The sequence below is a fragment of the Oncorhynchus gorbuscha genome, unplaced genomic scaffold (genome assembly GCF_021184085.1).
Source record: "Oncorhynchus gorbuscha isolate QuinsamMale2020 ecotype Even-year unplaced genomic scaffold, OgorEven_v1.0 Un_scaffold_1326, whole genome shotgun sequence".
NCBI classification, from domain to species: Eukaryota; Metazoa; Chordata; class Actinopteri; order Salmoniformes; family Salmonidae; genus Oncorhynchus; species Oncorhynchus gorbuscha.
This window is the reverse complement of record NW_025746134.1, coordinates 125001-145083: the sequence shown is the minus strand read 5'-3', so window position 1 is coordinate 145083 and position 20083 is coordinate 125001. Positions and strand designations below refer to the sequence as shown.

Genomic DNA, 20083 nt, shown 5'->3' with positions numbered 1-20083 from the left:
ATACTGTCCCCTATATAACACTACTGTTGACCCATAATACTGTCCCCTATATAACACTACTGTTGACCCATAATACTGTCCCCTATATAACACTACTGTTGACCCATAATACTGACCCCTATATAACACTACTGTTGACCCATAATACTGTCCCCTATATAACACTACTGTTGACCCATAATACTGTCCCATATATAACACTACTGTTGACCCATAATACTGTCCCCTATATAACACTACTGTTGACCCATAATACTGTCCCCTATATAACACTACTGTTGACCCATAATACTGTCCCCTATATAACACTACTGTTGACCCATAATACTGTCCCCTATATAACACTACTGTTGACCCATAATACTGTCCCCTATATAACACTACTGTTGACCCATAATACTGTCCCCTATATAACACTACTGTTGACCCATAATACTGTCCCCTATATAACACTACTGTTGACCCATAATACTGTCCCCTATATAACACTACTGTTGACCCATAATACTGTCCCCTATATAACACTACTGTTGACCCATAATACTGTCCCCTATAACACTACTGTTGACCCATAATACTGTCCCCTATATAACACTACTGTTGACCCATAATACTGTCCCCTATATAACACTACTGTTGACCCATAATACTGTCCCCTATATAACACTACTGTTGACCCATAATACTGTCCCCTATATAACACTACTGTTGACCCATAATACTGTCCCCTATATACTGTTGACCCATACTGTCCCCTATATAACACTACTGTTGACCCATAATACTGTCCCCTATATAACACTACTGTTGACCCATAATACTGTCCCCTATATAACACTACTGTTGACCCATAATACTGTCCCCTATATAACACTACTGTTGACCCATAATACTGTCCCCTATATAACACTACTGTTGACCCATAATACTGTCCCCTATATAACACTACTGTTGACCCATAATACTGTCCCCTATATAACACTACTGTTGACCCATAATACTGACCCTATATAACATACTGTCCCCTAATAACCCTATATAACACTACTGTTGACCCATAATACTGTCCCCTATATAACACTACTGTTGACCCATAATACTGTCCCCTATATAACACTACTGTTGACCCATAATACTGTCCCCTATATAACACTACTGTTGACCCATAATACTGTCCCCTATATAACACTACTGTTGACCCATAATACTGTCCCCTATATAACACTACTGTTGACCCATAATACTGTCCCCTATATAACACTACTGTTGACCCATAATACTGTCCCCTATATAACACTACTGTTGACCCATAATACTGTCCCCTATATAACACTACTGTTGACCCATAATATAACACTGTCCCCTATATAACACTACTGTTGACCCATAATACTGTCCCCTATATAACACTACTGTTGACCCATAATACTGTCCCCTATATAACACTACTGTTGACCCATAATACTGTCCCCTATATAACACTACTGTTGACCCATAATACTGTCCCCTATATAACACTACTGTTGACCCATAATACTGTCCCCTATATAACACTACTGTTGACCCATAATACTGTCCCCTATATAACACTACTGTTGACCCATAATACTGTCCCCTATATAACACTACTGTTGACCCATAATACTGTCCCCTATATAACACTACTGTTGACCCATAATACTGTCCCCTATATAACACTACTGTTGACCCATAATACTGTCCCCTATATAACACTACTGTTGACCCATAATACTGTCCCCTATATAACACTACTGTTGACCCATAATACTGTCCCCTATATAACACTACTGTTGACCCATAATACTGTCCCCTATATAACACTACTGTTGACCCATAATACTGTCCCCTATATAACAACACTACTGTTGACCCATAATACTGTCCCCTATATAACACTACTGTTGACCCATAATACTGTCCCCTATATAACACTACTGTTGACCCATAATACTGTCCCCTATATAACACTACTGTTGACCCATAATACTGTCCCCTATATAACACTACTGTTGACCCATAATACTGTCCCCTATATAACACTACTGTTGACCCATAATACTGTCCCCTATATAACACTTGACCCATAATACTGTCCCCTATATAACACTACGACCCATAATACTGTCCCCTATATAACACTACTGTTGACCCATAATACTGTCCCCTATATAACACTACTGTTGACCCATAATACTGTCCCCTATATAACACTACTGTTGACCCATAATACTGTCCCCTGATAACCTATGACCAGGACCCATAATACTGTCCCCTATATAACACTACTGTTGACCCATAATACTGTCCCCTATATAACACTACTGTTGACCCATAATACTGTCCCCTATATAACACTACTGTTGACCCATAATACTGTCCCCTATATAACACTACTGTTGACCCATAATACTGTCCCCTATATAACACTACTGTTGACCCATAATACTGTCCCCTATATAACACTACTGTTGACCCATAATACTGTCCCCTATATAACACTACTGTTGACCCATAATACTGTCCCCTATATAACACTACTGTTGACCCATAATACTGTCCCCTATATAACACTACTGTTGACCCATAATACTGTCCCCTATATAACACTACTGTTGACCCATAAACCCTATAACTGTTGACCCATAATACTGTCCCCTATATAACACTACTGTTGACCCATAATACTGTCCCCTATATAACACTACTGTTGACCCATAATACTGTCCCCTATATAACACTACTGTTGACCCATAATACTGTCCCCTATATAACACTACGACCCATAATACTGTCCCCTATATAACACTACTGTTGACCCATAATACTGTCCCCTATATAACACTACTGTTGACCCATAATACTGTCCCCTATATAACACTACTGTTGACTATATAACACTACTGTTGACCCATAATACTGTCCCCTATATAACACTACTGTTGACCCATAATACTGTCCCCTATATAACACTACTGTTGACCCATAATACTGTCCCCTATATAACACTACTGTTGACCCATAATACTGTCCCCTATATAACACTACTGTTGACCCATAATACTGTCCCCTATATAACACTACTGTTGACCCATAATACTGTCCCCTATATAACACTACTGTTGACCCATAATACTGTCCCCTATATAACACTACTGTTGACCCATAATACTGTCCCCTATATAACACTACTGTTGACCCATAATACTGTCCCCTATATAACACTACTGTTGACATAATACTGTCCCCTATATAACACTACTGTTGACCCATAATACTGTCCCCTATATAACACTACTGTTGACCCATAATACTGTCCCCTATATAACACTACTGTTGACCCATAATACTGTCCCCTATATAACACTACTGTTGACCCATAATACTGTCCCCTATATAACACTACTGTTGACCCATAATACTGTCCCCTATATAACACTACTGTTGACCCATAATACTGTCCCCTATATAACACTACTGTTGACCCATAATACTGTCCCCTATATAACACTACTGTTGACCCATAATACTGTCCCCTATATAACACTACTGTTGACCCATAATACTGTCCCCTATATAACACTACTGTTGACCCATAATACTGTCCCCTATATAACACTACTGTTGACCCATAATACTGTCCCCTATATAACACTACTGTTGACCCATAATACTGTCCCCTATATAACACTACTGTTGACCCATAATACTGTCCCCTATATAACACTACTGTTGACCCATAATACTGTCCCCTATATAACACTACTGTTGACCCATAATACTGTCCCCTATATAACACTACTGTTGACCCATAATACTGTCCCCTATATAACACTACTGTTGACCCATAATACTGTCCCCTATATAACACTACTGTTGACCCATAATACTGTCCCCTATATAACACTACTGTTGACCCATAATACCCCTATATAACACTACTGTTGACCCATAATACTGTCCCCTATATAACACTACTGTTGACCCTATATAACACTACTGTTGACCCATAATACTGTCCCCTATATAACACTACTGTTGACCCATAATACTGTCCCCCATAATACTGTCCCCTATATAACACTACTGTTGACCCATAATACTGTCCCCTATATAACACTACTGTTGACCCATAATACTGTCCCCTATATAACACTACTGTTGACCCATAATACTGTCCCCTATATAACACTACTGTTGACCCATAATACTGTCCCCTATATAACACTACTGTTGACCCATAATACTGTCCCCTATATAACACTACTGTTGACCCATAATACTGTCCCCTATATAACACTACTGTTGACCCATAATACTGTCCCCTATATAACACTACTGTTGACCCATAATACTGTCCCCTATATAACACTACTGTTGACCCATAATACTGTCCCCTATATAACACTACTGTTGACCCATAATACTGTCCCCTATATAACACTACTGTTGACCCATAATACTGTCCCCTATATAACACTACTGTTGACCCATAATACTGTCCCCTATATAACACTACTGTTGACCCATAATACTGTCCCCTATATAACACTACTGTTGACCCATAATACTGTCCCCTATATAACACTACTGTTGACCCATAATACTGTCCCCTATATAACACTACTGTTGACCCATAATACTGTCCCCTATATAACACTACTGTTGACCCATAATACTGTCCCCTATATAACACTACTGTTGACCCATAATACTGTCCCCTATATAACACTACTGTTGACCCATAATACTGTCCCCTATATAACACTACTGTTGACCCATAATACTGTCCCCTATATAACACTACTGTTGACCCATAATACTGTCCCCTATATAACACTACTGTTGACCCATTGACCCATAATACTGTGACCCCTATATAACACTACTGTTGACCCATAATACTGTCCCCTATATAACACTACTGTTGACCCATAATACTGTCCCCTATATAACACTACTGTTGACCCATAATACTGTCCCCTATATAACACTACTGTTGACCCATAATACTGTCCCCTATATAACACTACTGTTGACCCATAATACTGTCCCCTATATAACACTACTGTTGACCCATAATACTGTCCCCTATATAACACTACTGTTGACCCATAATACTGTCCCCTATATAACACTACTGTTGACCCATAATACTGTCCCCTATATAACACTACTGTTGACCCATAATACTGTCCCCTATATAACACTACTGTTGACCCATAATACTGTCCCCTATATAACACTACTGTTGACCCATAATACTGTCCCCTATATAACACTACTGTTGACCCATAATACTGTCCCCTATATAACACTACTGTTGACCCATAATACTGTCCCCTATATAACACTACTGTTGACTGTCCCCTATATAACATTGACCCATAATACTGTCCCCTATATAACACTACTGTTGACCCATAATACTGTCCCCTATATAACACTACTGTTGACCCATAATACTGTCCCCTATATAACACTACTGTTGACCCATAATACTGTCCCCTATATAACACTACTGTTGACCCATAATACTGTCCCCTATATACACTACTACTGTCCCCTATATGACCCATAATACTGTCCCCTATATAACACTACTGTTGACCCATAATACTGTCCCCTATATAACACTACTGTTGACCCATAATACTGTCCCCTATATAACACTACTGTTGACCCATAATACTGTCCCCTATATAACACTACTGTTGACCCATAATACTGTCCCCTATATAACACTACTGTTGACCCATAATACTGTCCCCTATATAACACTACTGTTGACCCATAATACTGTCCCCTATATAACACTACTGTTGACCCATAATACTGACCCTATATAACACTACTGTTGACCCATAATACTGTCCCTATATAACACTACTGTTGACCCATAATACTGTCCCCTATATATAACACTACTGTTGACCCATAATACTGTCCCCTATATAACACTACTGTTGACCCATAATACTGTCCCCTATATAACACTACTGTTGACCCATAATACTGTCCCCTATATAACACTACTGTTGACCCATAATACTGTCCCCTATATAACACTACTGTTGACCCATAATACTGTCCCCTATATAACACTACTGTTGACCCATAATACTGTCCCCTATATAACACTACTGTTGACCCATAATACTGTCCCCTATATAACACTACTGTTGACCCATAATACTGTCCCTATATAACACTACTGTTGACCCATAATACTGTCCCCTATATAACACTACTGTTGACCCATAATACTGTCCCCTATATAACACTACTGTTGACCCATAATACTGTCCCCTATATAACACTACTGTTGACCCATAATACTGTCCCCTATATAACACTACTGTTGACCCATAATACTGTCCCCTATATAACACTACTGTTGACCCATAATACTGTCCCCTATATAACACTACTGTTGACCCATAATACTGTCCCCTATATAACACTACTGTTGACCCATAATACTGTCCCCTATATAACACTACTGTTGACCCATAATACTGTCCCCTATATAACACTACTGTTGTCCCCTATATAACACTACTGTTGACCCATAATACTGTCCCCTATATAACACTACTGTTGACCCATAATACTGTCCCCTATATAACACTACTGTTGACCCATAATACTGTCCCCTATATAACACTACTGTTGACCCATAATACTGTCCCCTATATAACACTACTGTTGACCCATAATACTGTCCCCTATATAACACTACTGTTGACCCATAATACTGTCCCCCTATATAACACTACTGTTGACCCATAATACTGTCCCCTATATAACACTACTGTTGACCCATAATACTGTCCCCTATATAACACTACTGTTGACCCATAATACTGTCCCCTATATAACACTACTGTTGACCCATAATACTGTCCCCTATATAACACTACTGTTGACCCATAATACTGTCCCCTATATAACACTACTGTTGACCCATAATACTGTCCCCTATATAACACTACTGTTGACCCATAATACTGTCCCCTATATAACACTACTGTTGACCCATAATACTGTCCCCTATATAACACTACTGTTGACCCATAATACTGTCCCCTATATAACACTACTGTTGACCCATAATACTGTCCCCTATATAACACTACTGTTGACCCATAATACTGTCCCCTATATAACACTACTGTTGACCCATAATACTGTCCCCTATATAACATACTGTTGACCCATAATACTGTCCCCTACTACTGTTGACCCATAATACTGTCCCCTATATAACACTACTGTTGACCCTATATAATACTGTTGACCCCTATATAACACTACTGTTGACCCATAATACTGTCCCCTATATAACACTACTGTTGACCCATAATACTGTCCCCTATATAACACTACTGTTGACCCATAATACTGTCCCCTATATAACACTACTGTTGACCCATAATACTGTCCCCTATATAACACTACTGTTGACCCATAATACTGTCCCCTATATAACACTACTGTTGACTGTCCCCATAATACTGTCCCCTGTCCCCTATATAACACTACTGTTGACCCATAATACTGTCCCCTATATAACACTACTGTTGACCCATAATACTGTCCCCTATATAACACTACTGTTGACCCATAATACTGTCCCCTATATAACACTACTGTTGACCCATAATACTGTCCCCTATATAACACTACTGTTGACCCATAATACTGTCCCCTATATAACACTACTGTTGACCAGGACCCATAATACTGTCCCCTATATAACACTACTGTTGACCCATAATACTGTCCCCTATATAACACTACTGTTGACCCATAATACTGTCCCCTATATAACACTACTGTTGACCCATAATACTGTCCCCTATATAACACTACTGTTGACCCATAATACTGTCCCCTATATAACACTACTGTTGACCCATAATACTGTCCCCTATATAACACTACTGTTGACCCATAATACTGTCCCCTATATAACACTACTGTTGACCCATAATACTGTCCCCTATATAACACTACTGTTGACCCATAATACTGTCCCCTATATAACACTACTGTTGACCCATAATACTGTCCCCTATATAACACTACTGTTGACCCATAATACTGTCCCCTATATAACACTACTGTTGACCCATAATACTGTCCCCTATATAACACTACTGTTGACCCATAATACTGTCCCCTATATAACACTACTGTTGACCCATAATACTGTCCCCTATAACACTACTGTTGACCCATAATACTGTCCCCTATATAACACTACTGTTGACCCATAATACTGTCCCCTATATAACACTACTGTTGACCCATAATACTGTCCCCTATATAACACTACTGTTGACCCATAATATGTCCCCTATATAACACTACTGTTGACCCATACTGTCCCCTATATAACACTACTGTTGACCCATAATACTGTCCCCTATATAACACTACTGTTGACCCATAATACTGTCCCCTATATAACACTACTGTTGACCCATAATACTGTCCCCTATATAACACTACTGTTGACCCATAATACTGTCCCCTATATAACACTACTGTTGACCCATAATACTGTCCCCTATATAACACTACTGTTGACCCATAATACTGTCCCCTATATAACACTACTGTTGACCCATAATACTGTCCCCTATATAACACTACTGTTGACCCATAATACTGTCCCCTATATAACACTACTGTTGACCCATAATACTGTCCCCTATATAACACTACTGTTGACCCATAATACTGTCCCCTATATAACACTACTGTTGACCCATAATACTGTCCCCTATATAACACTACTGTTGACCCATAATACTGTCCCCTATATAACACTACTGTTGACCCATAATACTGTCCCCTATATAACACTACTGTTGACCCATAATACTGTCCCCTATATAACACTACTGTTGACCCATAATACTGTCCCCTATATAACACTACTGTTACCCATAATACTGTCCCCTATATAACACTACTGTTGACCCATAATACTGTCCCCTATATAACACTACTGTTGACCCATAATACTGTCCCCTATATAACACTACTGTTGACCCATAATACTGTCCCCTATATAACACTACTGTTGACCCATAATACTGTCCCCTATATAACACTACTGTTGACCCATAATACTGTCCCCTATATAACACTACTGTTGACCCATAATACTGTCCCCTATATAACACTACTGTTGACCCATAATACTGTCCCCTATATAACACTACTGTTGACCCATAATACTGTCCCCTATATAACACTACTGTTGACCCATAATACTGTCCCCTATATAACACTACTGTTGACCCATAATACTGTCCCCTATATAACACTACTGTTGACCCATAATACTGTCCCCTATATAACACTACTGTTGACCCATAATACTGTCCCCTATATAACACTACTGTTGACCCATAATACTGTCCCCTATATAACACTACTGTTGACCCATAATACTGTCCCCTATATAACACTACTGTTGACCCATAATACTGTCCCCTATATAACACTACTGTTGACCCATAATACTGTCCCCTATATAACACTACTGTTGACCCATAATACTGTCCCCTATATAACACTACTGTTGACCCATAATACTGTCCCCTATATAACACTACTGTTGACCCATAATACTGTCCCCTATATAACACTACTGTTGACCCATAATACTGTCCTATATAACACTACTGTTGACCCATAATACTGTCCCCTATATAACACTACTGTTGACCCATAATACTGTCCCCTATATAACACTACTGTTGACCCATAATACTGTCCCTATATAACACTACTGTTGACCCATAATACTGTCCCCTATATAACACTACTGTTGACCCATAATACTGTCCCCTATATAACACTACTGTTGACCCATAATACTGTCCCCTATATAACACTACTGTTGACCCATAATACTGTCCCCTATATAACACTACTGTTGACCCATAATACTGTCCCCTATATAACACTACTGTTGACCCATAATACTGTCCCCTATATAACACTACTGTTGACCCATAATACTGTCCCCTATATAACACTACTGTTGACCCATAATACTGTCCCCTATATAACACTACTGTTGACCCATAATACTGTCCCCTATATAACACTACTGTTGACCCATAATACTGTCCCCTATATAACACTACTGTTGACCCATAATACTGTCCCCTATATAACATACTGTTGACCCATAATACTGTCCCCTATATAACACTACTGTTGACCCATAATACTGTCCCCTATATAACACTACTGTTGACCCATAATACTGTCCCCTATATAACACTACTGTTGACCCATAATACTGTCCCCTATATAACACTACTGTTGACCCATAATACTGTCCCCTATATAACACTACTGTTGACCCATAATACTGTCCCCTATATAACACTACTGTTGACCCATAATACTGTCCCTATATATATAACTGTCCCCTACTGTTGACCCATAATACTGTCCCTATATAACACTACCCACTGTTGACCCATAATACTGTCCCTATATAACACTACTGTTGACCCATAATACTGTCCCCTATATAACACTACTGTTGACTGTCCCCTATATAACACTACTGTTGACCCATAATACTGTCCCCTATATAACACTACTGTTGACCCATAATACTGTCCCCTATATAACACTACTGTTGACCCCCCTATATAACACTACTGTTGACCCATAATACTGTCCCCTATATAACACTACTGTTGACCCATAATACTGTCCCCTATATAACACTACTGTTGACCCATAATACTGTCCCCTATATAACACTACTGTTGACTGTCCCTATATAATACTGTACTGTCCCCTATATAACACTACTGTTGACCCATAATACTGTCCCCTATATAACACTACTGTTGACCCATAATACTGTCCCCTATATAACACTACTGTTGACCCATAATACTGTCCCCTATATAACACTACTGTTGACCCATAATACTGTCCCCTATATAACACTACTGTTGACCCATAATACTGTCCCCTATATAACACTACTGTTGACCCATAATACTGTCCCCTATATAACACTACTGTTGACCCATAATACTGTCCCCTATATAACACTACTGTTGACCCATAATACTGTCCCCTATATAACACTACTGTTGACCCATAATACTGTCCCCTATATAACACTACTGTTGACCCATAATACTGTCCCCTATATAACACTACTGTTGACCCATAATACTGTCCCCATACTGTTGACCCATAATACTGTCCCTATATAACACTACTGTTGACCATACTGTCCCCTATATAACACTACTGTTCCCCTGTCCCCTATATAACACTACTGTTGACCCATAATACTGTCCCCTATATAACACTACTGTTGACCCATAATACTGTCCCCTATATAACACTACTGTTGACCCATAATACTGTCCCCTATATAACACTACTGTTGACCCATAATACTGTCCCCTATATAACACTACCCATAATACTGTCCCCTATATAACACTACTGTTGACCCATAATACTGTCCCCTATATAACACTACTGTTGACCCATAATACTGTCCCCTATATAACACTACTGTTGACCCATAACCCTATATAACACTACTGTTGACCCATAATACTGTCCCCTATATAACACTACTGTTGACCCATAATACTGTCCCCTATATAACACTACTGTTGACCCATAATACCCCTATATAACACTACTGTTGACCCATAATACTGTCCCCTATATAACACTACTGTTGACCCATAATACTGTCCCCTATATAACACTACTGTTGACCCATAATACTGTCCCCTATATAACACTACTGTTGACCCATAATACTGTCCCCTATATAACACTACTGTTGACCCATAATACTGTCCCCTATATAACACTACTGTTGACCCATAATACTGTCCCCTATATAACACTACTGTTGACCCATAATACTGTCCCCTATATAACACTACTGTTGACCCATAATACTGTCCCCTATATAACACTACTGTTGACCCATAATACTGTCCCCTATATAACACTACTGTTGACCCATAATACTGTCCCCTATATAACACTACTGTTGACCCATAATACTGTCCCCTATATAACACTACTGTTGACCCATAATACTGTCCCCTATATAACACTACTGTTGACCCATAATACTGTCCCCTATATAACACTACTGTTGACCCATAATACTGTCCCCTATATAACACTACTGTTGACCCATAATACTGTCCCCTATATAACACTACTGTTGACCCATAATACTGTCCCCTATATAACACTACTGTTGACCCATAATACTGTCCCCTATATACACTACTGTTGTCCCCTATATAACACTACTGTTGACCCATAATACTGTCCCCTATATAACACACTGTTGACCCATAATACTGTCCCCTATATAACACTACTGTTGACCCATAATACTGTCCCCTATATAACACTACTGTTGACCCATAATACTGTCCCCTATATAACACTACTGTTGACCCATAATACTGTCCCCCCTACTGTTGATATAATACTGTCCCCTATATAACACTACTGTTGACCCATAATACTGTCCCCTATATAACACTACCCTGTTGACCCATAATACTGTCCCCTATATAACACTACTGTTGACCCATAATACTGTCCCCTATATAACACTACTGTTGTCCCCTATATAACACTACTGTTGACCCATAATACTGTCCCCTATATAACACTACTGTTGACCCATAATACTGTCCCCATAAATACTGTTGACCCTGTCCCCTATATAACACTACTGTCCCCTATATAACACTACTGTTGACCCATAATACTGTCCCCTATATAACACTACTGTTGACCCATAATACTGTCCCCTATATAACACTACTGTTGACCCATAATACTGTCCCCTATATAACACTACTGTTGACCCATAATACTGTCCCCTATATAACACTACTGTTGACCCATAATACTGTCCCCTATATAACACTACTGTTGACCCATAATACTGTCCCCTATATAACACTACTGTTGACCCATAATACTGTCCCCTATATAACACTACTGTTGACCCATAATACTGTCCCCTATATAACACTACTGTTGACCCATAATACTGTCCCTATATAACACTACTGTTGACCCATAATACTGTCCCCTATATAACACTACTGTTGACCCATAATACTGTCCCCTATATAACACTACTGTTGACCCATAATACTGTCCCCTATATAACACTACTGTTGACCCATAATACTGTCCCCTATATAACACTACTGTTGACCCATAATACTGTCCCCTATATAACACTACTGTTGACCCATAATACTGTCCCCTATATAACACTACTGTTGACCCATAATACTGTCCCCTATATAACACTACTGTTGACCCATAATACTGTCCCCTATATAACACTACTGTTGACCCATAATACTGTCCCCTATATAACACTACTGTTGACCCATAATACTGTCCCCTATATAACACTACTGTTGACCCATAATACTGTCCCCTATATAACACTACTGTTGACCCATAATACTGTCCCCTATATAACACTACTGTTGACCCATAATACTGTCCCCTATATAACACTACTGTTGACCCATAATACTGTCCCCTATATAACACTACTGTTGACCCATAATACTGTCCCCTATATAACACTACTGTTGACCCATAATACTGTCCCCTATATAACACTACTGTTGACCCATAATACTGTCCCCTATATAACACTACTGTTGACCCATAATACTGTCCCCTATATAACACTACTGTTGACCCATAATACTGTCCCCTATATAACACTACTGTTGACCCATAATACTGTCCCCTATATAACATACTGTTGACACTACTATATTGACTGTTGACCCATAATACTAATAACACTACTGTTGACCCATAATACTGTCCCCTATATAACACTACTGTTGACCCATAATACTGTCCCCTATATAACACTACTGTTGACCCATAATACTGTCCCCTATATAACACTACTGTTGACCCATAATACTGTCCCCTATATAACACTACTGTTGACCCATAATACTGTCCCCTATATAACACTACTGTTGACCCATAATACTGTCCCCTATATAACACTACTGTTGACCCATAATACTGTCCCCTATATAACACTACTGTTGACCCATAATACTGTCCCCTATATAACACTACTGTTGACCCATAATACTGTCCCCTATATAACACTACTGTTGACCCATAATACTGTCCCCTATATAACACTACTGTTGACCCATAATACTGTCCCCTATATAACACTACTGTTGACCCATAATACTGTCCCCTATATAACACTACTGTTGACCCATAATACTGTCCCCTATATAACACTACTGTTGACCCATAATACTGTCCCCTATATAACACTACTGTTGACCCATAATACTGTCCCCTATATAACACTACTGTTGACCCATAATACTGTCCCCTATATAACACTACTGTTGACCCATAATACTGTCCCCTATATAACACTACTGTTGACCCATAATACTGACCCATAATCCCCTATATAACACTACTGTTGACCCATAATACTGTCCCCATATATAACACTACTGTTGACCCATAATACTGTCCCCTATATAACACTACTGTCCCCTATATAACACTACTGTTGACCCATAATACTGTCCCCTATATAACACTACTGTTGACCCATAATACTGTCCCCTATATAACACTACTGTTGACCCATAATACTGTCCCCTATATAACACTACTGTTGACCCATAATACTGTCCCCTATATAACACTACTGTTGACCCATAATACTGTCCCCTATATAACACTACTGTTGACCCATAATACTGTCCCCTATATAACACTACTGTTGACCCATAATACTGTCCCCTATATAACACTACTGTTGACCCATAATACCCATAATACTGTGACCCCTGTATATAACACTACTGTTGACCCATAATACTGTCCCCTATATAACACTACTGTTGACCCATAATACTGTCCCCTATATAACACTACTGTTGACCCATAATACTGTCCCCTATATAACACTACTGTTGACCCATAATACTGTCCCCTATATAACACTACTGTTGACCCATAATACTGTCCCCTATATAACTGTCCCCACTACTGTTGACCCATAATACTGTCCCCTATATAACACTACTGTTGACCCATAACACTACTGTCCCCTGTATATAACACTACTGTTGACCCATAATACTGTCCCCTATATAACACTACTGTTGACCCATAATACTGTCCCCTATATAACACTACTGTTGACCCATAATACTGTCCCCTATATAACACTACTGTTGACCCATAATACTGTCCCCTATATAACACTACTGTTGACCCATAATACTGTCCCCTATATAACACTACTGTTGACCCATAATACTGTCCCCTATATAACACTACTGTTGACCCATAATACTGTCCCCTATATAACACTACTGTTGACCCATAATATATAACACTACTGTTGACCCATAATACTGTCCCCTATATAACACTACTGTTGACCCATAATACTGTCCCCTATATAACACTACTGTTGACCCATAATACTGTCCCCTATATAACACTACTGTTGACCCATAATACTGTCCCCTATATAACACTACTGTTGTTGTCCCCTATATAACACTACTGTTGACCCATAATACTGTCCCTATATAACACTACTGTTGACCCATAATACTGTCCCCTATATAACACTACTGTTGACCCATAATACTGTCCCCTATATAACACTACTGTTGACCCATAATACTGTCCCCTATATAACACTACTGTTGACCCATAATACTGTCCCCTATATAACACTACTGTTGACCCATAATACTGTCCCCTATATAACACTACTGTTGACCCATAATACTGTCCCTATATAACACTACTGTTGACCCATAATACTGTCCCCTATATAACACTACTGTTGACCCATAATACTGTCCCCTATATAACACTACTGTTGACCCATAATACTGTCCCCTATATAACACTACTGTTGACCCATAATACTGTCCCCTATATAACACTACTGTTGACCCATAATACTGTCCCCTATATAACACTACTGTTGACCCATAATACTGTCCCCTATATAACACTACTGTTGACCCATAATACTGTCCCCTATATAACACTACTGTTGACCCATAATACTGTCCCCTATATAACACTACTGTTGACCCATAATACTGTCCCCTATATAACACTACTGACCCATAATTGTCCCCATAATACTGTGACCCATAATACCCTATATAACACTACTGTTGACCCATAATACTGTCCCCTATATAACACTACTGTTGACCCATAATACTGTCCCCTATATAACACTGTTGACCCATAATTGTCCCCTATATAATACTGTCCCCTATATAACACTACTGTTGACCCATAATACTGTCCCCTATATAACACTACTGTTGACCCATAATACTGTCCCCTATATAACACTACTGTTGACCCATAATACTGTCCCCTATATAACACTACTGTTGACCCATAATACTGTCCCCTATATAACACTACTGTTGACCCTATAATACTGTCCCCTATATAACACTACTGTTGACCCATAATACTGTCCCCTATATAACACTACTGTTGACCCATAATACTGTCCCCTATATAACACTACTGTTGACCCATAATACTGTCCCCTATATAACACTACTGTTGACCCATAATACTGTCCCCTATATAACACTACTGTTGACCCATAATACTGTCCCCTATATAACACTACTGTTGACCCATAATACTGTCCCCTATATAACACTACTGTTGACCCATAATACTGTCCCCTATATAACACTACTGTTGACCCATAATACTGTCCCCTATATAACACTACTGTTGACCCATAATACTGTCCCCTATATAACACTACTGTTGACCCATAATACTGTCCCCTATATAACACTACTGTTGACCCATAATACTGTCCCCTATATAACACTACTGTTGACCCATAATACTGTCCCCTATATAACACTACTGTTGACCCATAATACTGTCCCCTATATAACACTACTGTTGACCCATAATACTGTCCCCTATATAACACTACTGTTGACCCATAATACTGTCCCCTATATAACACTACTGTTGACCCATAATACTGTCCCCTATATAACACTACTGTTGACCCATAATACTGTCCCCTATATAACACTACTGTTGACCCATAATACTGTCCCCTATATAACACTACTGTTGACCCATAATACTGTCCCCTATATAACACTACTGTTGACCCATAATACTGTCCCCTATATAACACTACTGTTGACCCATAATACTGTCCCCTATATAACAACACATAATACTGTTGACCCATAATACTGTCCCCTATATAACACTACTGTTGACCCATAATACTGTCCCCTATATAACACTACTGTTGACCCATAATACTGTCCCCTATATAACACTACTGTTGACTGTTGACTCATAATACTGTCCCCTATATAACACTACTGTTGACCCATAATACTGTCCCCTATATAACACTACTGTTGACATAATACTGTCCCCTATATACTGTTGACCCATAATACTGTCCCCTATATAACACTACTGTTGACCCATAATACTGTCCCCTATATAACACTACTGTTGACCCATAATACTGTCCCCTATATAACACTACTGTTGACCCATAATACTGTCCCCTATATAACACTACTGTTGACCCATAATACTGTCCCCTATATAACACTACTGTTGACCCATAATACTGTCCCCTATATAACACTACTGTTGACCCATAATACTGTCCCCTATATAACACTACTGTTGACCCATAATACTGTCCCCTATATAACACTGTTGACATAATACTGTTGACCCATAATACTGTCCCCTATATAACACTACTGTTGACCCATAATACTGTCCCCTATATAACACTACTGTTGACCCATAATACTGTCCCCTATATAACACTACTGTTGACCCATAATACTGTCCCCTATATAACACTACTGTTGACCCATAATACTGTCCCCTATATAACACTACTGTTGACCCATAATACTGTCCCCTATATAACACTACTGTTGACCCATAATACTGTCCCCTATATAACACTACTGTTGACCCATAATACTGTCCCCTATATAACACTACTGTTGACCCATAATACTGTCCCCTATATAACACTACTGTTGACCCATAATACTGTCCCCTATATAACACTACTGTTGACCCATAATACTGTCCCCTATATAACACTACTGTTGACCCATAATACTGTCCCCTATATAACACTACTGTTGACCCATAATACTGTCCCCTATATAACACTACTGTTGACCCATAATACTGTCCCCTATATAACACTACTGTTGACCCATAATACTGTCCCCTATATAACACTACTGTTGACCCATAATACTGTCCCCTATATAACACTACTGTTGACCCATAATACTGTCCCCTATATAACACTACTGTTGACCCATAATACTGTCCCCTATATAACACTACTGTTGACCCATAATACTGTCCCCTATATAACACTACTGTTGACCCATAATACTGTCCCCTATATAACACTACTGTTGACCCATAATACTGTCCCCTATATAACACTACTGTTGACCCATAATACTGTCCCCTATATAACACTACTGTTGACCCATAATACTGTCCCCTATATAACACTACTGTTGACCCATAATACTGTCCCCTATATAACACTACTGTTGACCCATAATACTGTCCCCTATATAACACTACTGTTGACCCATAATACTGTCCCCTATATAACACTACTGTTGACCCATAATACTGTCCCCTATATAACACTACTGTTGACCCATAATACTGTCCCCTATATAACACTACTGTTGACCCATAATACTGTCCCCTATATAACACTACTGTTGACCCATAATACTGTCCCCTATATAACACTACTGTTGACCCATAATACTGTCCCCTATATAACACTACTGTTGACCCATAATACTGTCCCCTATATAACACTACTGTTGACCCATAATACTGTCCCCTATATAACACTACTGTTGACCCATAATACTGTCCCCTATATAACACTACTGTTGACCCATAATACTGTCCCCTATATAACACTACTGTTGACCCATAATACTGTCCCCTATATAACACTACTGTTGACCCATAATACTGTCCCCTATATAACACTACTGTTGACCCATAATACTGTCCCCTATATAACACTACTGTTGACTACTGTTACTGTTGACCCATAATACTGTCCCCTATATAACACTACTGTTGACCCATAATACTGTCCCCTATATAACACTACTGTTGACCCATAATACTGTCCCCTATATAACACTACTGTTGACCCATAATACTGTCCCCTATATAACACTACTGTTGACCCATAATACTGTCCCCTATATAACACTACTGTTGACCCATAATACTGTCCCCTATATAACACTACTGTTGACCCATAATACTGTCCCCTATATAACACTACTGTTGACCCATAATACTGTCCCCTATATACACTACTGTTGACACTACTGTTGACCCATAATACTGTCCCCTATATAACACTACTGTTGACCCATAATACTGTCCCCTATATAACACTACTGTTGACCCATAATACTGTCCCCTATATAACACTACTTACTGTTGACCCATAATACTGTCCCCTATATAACACTACTGTTGACCCATAATACTGTCCCCTATATAACACTACTGTTGACCCATAATACTGTCCCCTATATAACACTACTGTTGACCCATAATACTGTCCCCTATATAACACTACTGTTGACCCATAATACTGTCCCCTATATAACACTACTGTTGACCCATAATACTGTCCCCTATATAACACTACTGTTGACCCATAATACTGTCCCCTATATAACACTACTGTTGACCCATAATACTGTCCCCTATATAACACTACTGTTGACCCATAATACTGTCCCCTATATAACACTACTGTTGACCCATAATACTGTCCCCTATATAACACTACTGTTGACCCATAATACTGTCCCCTATATAACACTACTGTTGACCCATA

General features: G+C 38.9%; 1 protein-coding gene across 1 annotated transcript in view; it reads left to right on the top strand.

Annotated features, from left to right (window-relative positions):
* LOC124022294 (ankyrin-2-like) overlaps window positions 1-20083 on the top strand; it is a gene marked incomplete at its 5' end in the record, with an annotated part of 88681 nt that overhangs the window by 12004 nt on the left and 56594 nt on the right. The gene's annotated exons all lie outside the window — the stretch shown is intronic.